We start from the raw sequence: 7,260 nt of genomic DNA, 5'->3' as shown, positions 1-7,260 counted from the left end.
TTCAATTTCAGATGATTTTATGACATATCTGCACCAACATAACTATTCCACCATAGGTAAGACAATGTCAAAGATAAGGTCAAAATCCAATTTCGAATGACTTTTCATGGACATCTAGTACTATACATTACACACATCGCCTCATATTTTTTTGCTCGTGGTTTGTAACATGGAAATTGACCCCATGCGTTATGTTATACCACTTCACTACAGCGATAACAAAATCTTTAGAGAAAACTTCATTCCAACTTGTAAATCACAAAAATTTGTAGAAAAACTCACATGGCCGGGTCTTCTATGAGGAAGTTCTAGAAATTCTAACACATCTTTAGCATCATTGTCGACATTAAACATGGGTTGGAGGTTCATACATCGTAAAATCTGGTTGTGTTCCTCCAGCACTGTCCAGACCTTTACTGTCAAAAGCACTCTCTTCTGGTTTAGTAGGAACAACCTCTGATTAAAAAAATAATACAATTTTTGAACCATCCAGTCTGGAATCTCGGATTGGAGAACCATTGGTTTCAACTTCCTCTTCCTTCTTAGCTTCCTCTTCGTTCTCAACCTCAGTTGAAGTTTCATGTCCAGGATCAGATGTCCTTCGTCGGTGCAGGTTGTAGGGAGAATATGTCCATTCTTGACAACCCTACGTTAAAACTAATATTTTTTACGAATTTCCCACTTGTGTAACTTGATGGCATACCCGTATAAATGTTTCCAGCATAGAACATAGATGTTTCGAAATTGAAATAAAAAACACTCACAGAATGTCATGTCAGGGTCTCCACGTTCGGGTTACCAACTAACCTCGACTGTACGCCAAAGTTAAAATCAACTGTACAAATTTCCCACAATTTAGTGTGACAAATTAAGCTCTTTTCATTATATAAGGAGATTTATGTCTTTTATGTTTATTTCTAGAATTATTTAGTTTTAACTTAGATTGAATAAAATTGAGTGTTTAGCGTTTTTTTATGACTTTTTGAGTTGATCCAAGCCTAAGGAAGAACTAACAAGTTTGATTGTGTGCTAGTCAACAACTTAAGTCGAGAAGTCAGTGGACTTTCTTAGATGTCGCATCATTCAGAGGGAATCTCACAACAACAAAGCTAGCCTCAACACTTAGAATAATTTTGAGCACAAATCTAAGAGGTGAGCTATGACAACCGATGTCGCGACACCCAACTTCAAACCGAGAGGGGGAGCATACGACCATCGATGCTACGACAACCACCAACCCATGTTACGACATCCAACTTTAAACCAAGAGGGGTAGCATTCGGCGTGAAATGTTGCTACTTCGATTCAACAATGGCCAAATATAATGCACAGGGTGTTTTTGTCTGTATAATCATATTTAACTTGTTAATAAGCCTATAATTGACCTAATTAGGTCATACTACACAACTACTATATATATCAGCTCAAACCAACTGATTAGGGGATTTTTTTCTACAGATTTCTATTTAGCTGTTAGTAAATTAGGGTTTTTGCTTTTATGTTTTCTTAGTCAGAAGATTTCTATTCCAAAGTTGTGACGATTGCGAGCGGAGAATGTTTCAAATTCATGCTTTTAAATTGATTCATCAATAAGCATTCTTTTTTCTCATTATTTTATTTATATATCTTTTATTAATTTTTTTAATTGAATGTTTGTGTAAATATTAGAATAAACTTGCACTTATATATATATCACATAAATCAATTGGTTAACTTATTAATGGATTAAGTGAATAATTATCTAAAATTGAGTATTTATTTAAGTTTGCTAAAAACTTAGTATACTAGGATTGACAATCCTAGTAACATATCTAGACAAAAGGGTATCCTATTAGGTAAACCTGTGGTAGACTTGTGATAAGCACTGAGACTGAAAATGTATCTGTATGCCTAGGTGAGCCCAAAAGGGAGTCCTAGGTAGTAACTTTTAACGAAGATGAGAATGAACGGGTAATCCTTGTTAAGAGTGGTGAATAACTCAATTAAAGGTAGTTATCAGCTTAGTTAGTAATTAGTGATTCAAATGACTCTAGGCTAAGTAACTCACATTCTTGAAACTATGAATAAGAAGTTCTGATAGTTTAACCTAGGTTTAGTTTTAGTTTAATTTAGTTTTGTCTTCAATCAATTTGGAATTTGCACCATTAATTCGTAACTCGACTAGATTAGTAATTATTTTTAGGTAATTAATTTAGTAATAATTTTCTCCAATCTAGTAATCCTTTAGGTACAATCCTCGAAAAACTTCCCAGTGTTTCATTGCAAACTAAAACTATATTACAATTTGATCTATTCGCTTGCAAATACCGTTTTTAACATATATATATTCAATTGCATATTTTTAAGTCCCTACGTACAAACTTTAGGGCGCGATCAGAAACTGAGGAATGCCTTCCATTGATGATTCTGGCATTCCCTTATATAAGCTTTGCAAAAATGTCGTGAAACCACCGCACAACCGTGTGGTTGGACTATTTGCTTCCTGTTCCTGAAACAAATTAACTGGAATTGTTGTCAAACTCAGACCACCTTCCTCTACATTAACAAACTGGCATATAACTCTAGTATAACATTTTTAATTGAGCTCAAATGTATCATATCTAACAGAGTTCATTGAGGGTACATGTCTATATTTCAAGCTTGGAATTCTCCTCCATGTTGAAGTCGAGACTTTCCCTCTAATTCTTAACAGAAGCTCATTTAATTTGATGCTCAAGTTAAAAGGCAATTTTGTAAGTTAGGCTGATACAAAAACGACCTATATTTCGATGTCACAAATTTGACCATTGTAATAAATAGCAGCTCTAATTTCTCTACTCATCTTCGCCAAAAAAATCAATTTCACATGTTTAATATAAAATTAAAATGAAAACGTTATACAGAAAAATAAATACTCATTAACCGAATTAAAACGACATCAAATTTACTTACTTGAACTAATTTACTTTGTTTGGTCGATTTTTCAATTTTAGATTTTTAACATCAATAACCTTCTCCTTAACATACAAATCTTCTGCTCAAAATTTAATTCTAAAAATCTCTTCATATCAATCTTCATTTTATCAGAAACTCTACCACTGAATATGAAACATATTTCAAAATGTTGGAAAAGATTGAACATGACAAATAAATAAATAAAACGCTTTTAAGAAGTGTTTTTCTAAAATGTTTTTAAGATCATACGAAAAGAAATGAGACATAAATTTTATCCTAAGACTCTTGAATTTTCATAAAACTTTATACCAAAATTCTCAAATTTTCAAAATTCAACCTAACGATTACTTTTTAATTATTTTTAAGTTTAATCAGACAATACAAATATCAAAATCAATTTATTTTCTTAAATATTAATTAAAACAAGTTAACATATGCCTAATTGTCTACGGAAAAGTATACTTTTATTCAAAAGCTAATCCCTAGATTTCAATTATATGAGTTGTCAAAATTTAATATTTGATGGGTCATGGTCAGAATTTGCACTAATAAGTCTAATATACTGTGTAAAAGCACGTTGCTAATTCCAGATTGAAGGCCGTACTGAATTTTTTATTTTATCTATTACAATTGATTAACAAATAATTGTGCCATCAGAATCTCAATTATATTCTTTAATACATCTAATTAATTATAGACTTATAACTTCAACATAAAAAATATTAAGAGAAACTAGATTAGAATTTTTAACATAATTTATAATTTATTTAAATAATCTTGTTATAGATTCTTATCATATTTATTTTTTAAAATTATACCTAAAATTACTCATAATTCCTCTTCAACGCATTTGAACGCAGCATTTTCCAGCATTAACAATAATATACATACCAATCGAGTTAAAATTCTATCGCTATAAATAAATTTATAATAAAAACTAATTAATACAAATATAGCGATGTGTACATAGGACAAATTTGATAATTTGGTGGGTGAGTCAATATCGTTGCCCTTAATCATCTTTGACATAGTCGTCACTATGGGCCCACTCACAGCCTGTCCTCTCCTCTTGAATATTCAGGATGGTTGTATTGAATTTATTGAATCGATAGTGGATTAATATATTAAATTAGAAAAAGATGTTGAATCGATTAAGGTTAAAATGTGTTTATAGGTACTTTTAGAATATTATAAATTTTGTTTTTTTTAATTTTAAAATTTAAATTTAATTCTTAATATTTTTGTTATGATATTTTGAAATAAAAAATTACTTACTTAGTAATTATGTAATTAAAAATAAAAAGACTTCTCTAATAAGACAAATATATTTTTTGATAATTCATTTCAATTACACTAAAGTAGAAAAGATTGAGGAGGATCTCAAGGTAGTAAGTCCTCTGCTAGATTTTCTGATTTATACACCTGAATGTAGGCTGGTTTTTTACGCAAGTATGTTGTTTATTATGTTAGGTTCGTGTTGCTGAGTATGACAATGTGCACAGGCAACTTAATGCCATAAACCGAAAGCAAAGTGGAAAGTTTGACTACTGCTTCACTTGATTGTTGCATATGCAAGAATGTTTTGTTTTTAATAGCAAATTTATTTTTGCCTATTTTTAGCTTGGTTGTTCATGATCTATTTAATCTAGTCACCCTAGAGTATATCATTACTTCGGAACACTTAATTATTGGAGAAGTTTTTTTTTTTTTTTTTATTCTTTTTGGTTTTATAAATTTATAGACGTGAAATGCCTCTATTTTAAAAGTTAAAAGTTTTGGTTAAGAAGTTTAAGAATTAAATTGATAAAATTTGTAAATGTGAATGATTAAATTTATTGAATTATATAGAACTAGAATTAAATTGATAAAAATATAAATATTAAGGACTACAAGTATTATTATAGTAATTAAACCATTATCAATTCAACTACGGGCAATCAAAATAGGGAAAAATGCTAATAATTCATTTTTAAAGTGGCTAGCTGCATAATTATTTAATATATTTCTTCAAAAATAATTTATGATTTAATATATTTTATTATTAAATCATTTGCAATTAGTTTCGACATGACACTATTATTTAATATAATAATTGAATAGTCTTTTATTATTATTTTTATATCTGTGGTTATCAATTTTTTATCCACATTCCACTGTCATTAAAACGGGTAGGCAACGTGGCCCTTGCCAACCAACATTTCTGCTAATTTAATAAGGTTAAAATATGTCGTTAATCCCTATACTTATATAAATTTTGAGATTTCATCCCTATATTTTTAAAGTTAAAATTCAATCCTCCTGCTTTTCATTTTAAAATAATAGTTTAAAATCATTATCATTGTTGGTAGTTTTTTTAAAAAAAATTCAATTTAACACGTGTATTTCACTTCATATGTGAACAGCCTAATCAAAGTTTCAAGTTGATAAAATTTGACAGAAGATATTTACGACATTAATGACTAGAAAAAACTTTTAAATAAAAATAACTTTTATAAGTACATAAACTAAATCTTAAATTTTTACATTTTGACCACTTAAGTATTAGAAACATCCATGTTCTAATTCCCACTAATCATTCATCTAATTTGTAATAAACAAAGTATTGCAATCAAATCATTAATTATATTTTATAAAAAAAAGATTATACAAAACAAAAGTGTCAAAATAGTAATATTTCCATATAAAAAATTAGCTGGTGAAAACTACAAGAAGATACCGCATCACATGCACTCGAAAAAAACAAAAGAAAAAGTGAGTAAAAAATTTAAAACTAAAAATTATTGTGTAGCCATCAGATTTGAGTTCGATTTCAAATAATCTTATTTTTCTCCATTAATTATTTAAAAATTATTGAATGCAATATATAATATTCATAATTTTATGATTCTTTAAATAAAATAATTATTATAAAGTAAAAAAAAAATTGTTAAGGTGCAATCCTAATAGTTAAATTTGTTTATTTTTACTGGTAAGTAATCTTTTGTTTATTAATGTATTTTTATTTTCATCACTCAAATACGAAAAGTTATAAATTGATCATTATATTATTGAAAATGTATTTTATGATCATTTCTCCATTAAATGTTTAATGGAATGTTGATATGGGTTCTTTTTCCTTCTTCAAAACAAGTCCAGAAAAAATAATAATCAATATTTGCTTTGATACTGATTTTTATGAACCTAACACATAGTGCAATCTGAGTTTGAGTAATCAACTATCTCTAAGTTATCAGGTAAGCACGTAATCTTTTGTCTCTTTAAGGAACATTATCGTTTTCTTCATAGCTCTTCAGTGTTCTACATACCAAAATTAAATGCAATATCAGTTCTAATACAAACTTGAGCTTACATTAAACTTCCAATAGTAAAAGTGTATATGATACTTTAAATTTTTGTTCTCAAATTAAACCTATCATCTCTTATAAAAAATCCTTATAATTAGGAGCAAGTAAATATCATCCACATAAAAAAAAACAAGAAGGAAACAAGTTTCACTCCCACTAATTATAAGATACATATATTGGTCCATGATGTTTTATCTAAAAAAAACAATAAAAATTTAAATACCATTGGCGAGAGACTTATTCAATCTATATTTAGATTTATTAAGCCTGCATAAAATTGTTAACCATCGCTAAGGAGGAATCCTTCTGACTGTTTGATATAAGTATTCTCCACTAAGAATGCTATTTTCACATCTATTTGATGTTGTTCCATATCAAAATGGGCAACATCATAATGACAGGATTTTTTTTTTTTACATTAATTCTAAAACTCAACAACTTTTTCTCAATTTTAATCCATTTGATAATGTAATTTTATCACTTAAAATTATATTTTTAATAAAATTTAAATTATAATATAACATAATCTCAAAACATCACGTTTCTAGCATAAATTTGGAAAAGATTAAATGCGGGAGGCAATATCGAGAAAATACTGCACTTTTTCATTGATGTTGTGTGTTAAATTGTGTGGATAAAGTCGATTAACGTGTCTCTCCGGCCCGCGCGCATAATGCTATGTATTTTTCATCACCTAGGACCTTTTTGAAAATTAAAAATTAAATTTGAAGTTGTTTTGCATTAATTAAATACTTTTAAGATTTCTGTTTATAATTCTTCAGCATTAAATGCAATAATTTTATTGAAGATTTCTTTTAAGTAATAAAAGAAAATTATTTGATATATTATCAATAAAGTTTTAAATTTTACAAATAAAATTAAAAGTTGATAAGTATCTTATAGACAAAGACATAATTAGAGGGCTGATAGGGCCTCAACTCCTTAAAATGAAAAATTTTATATTTAAACTTTTAAATTTATA

Source organism: Gossypium arboreum, chromosome 4 (assembly GCF_025698485.1).
Source record: "Gossypium arboreum isolate Shixiya-1 chromosome 4, ASM2569848v2, whole genome shotgun sequence".
NCBI lineage: Eukaryota > Viridiplantae > Streptophyta > Magnoliopsida > Malvales > Malvaceae > Gossypium > Gossypium arboreum.
Note: the sequence above shows the minus strand (reverse complement) of the source record.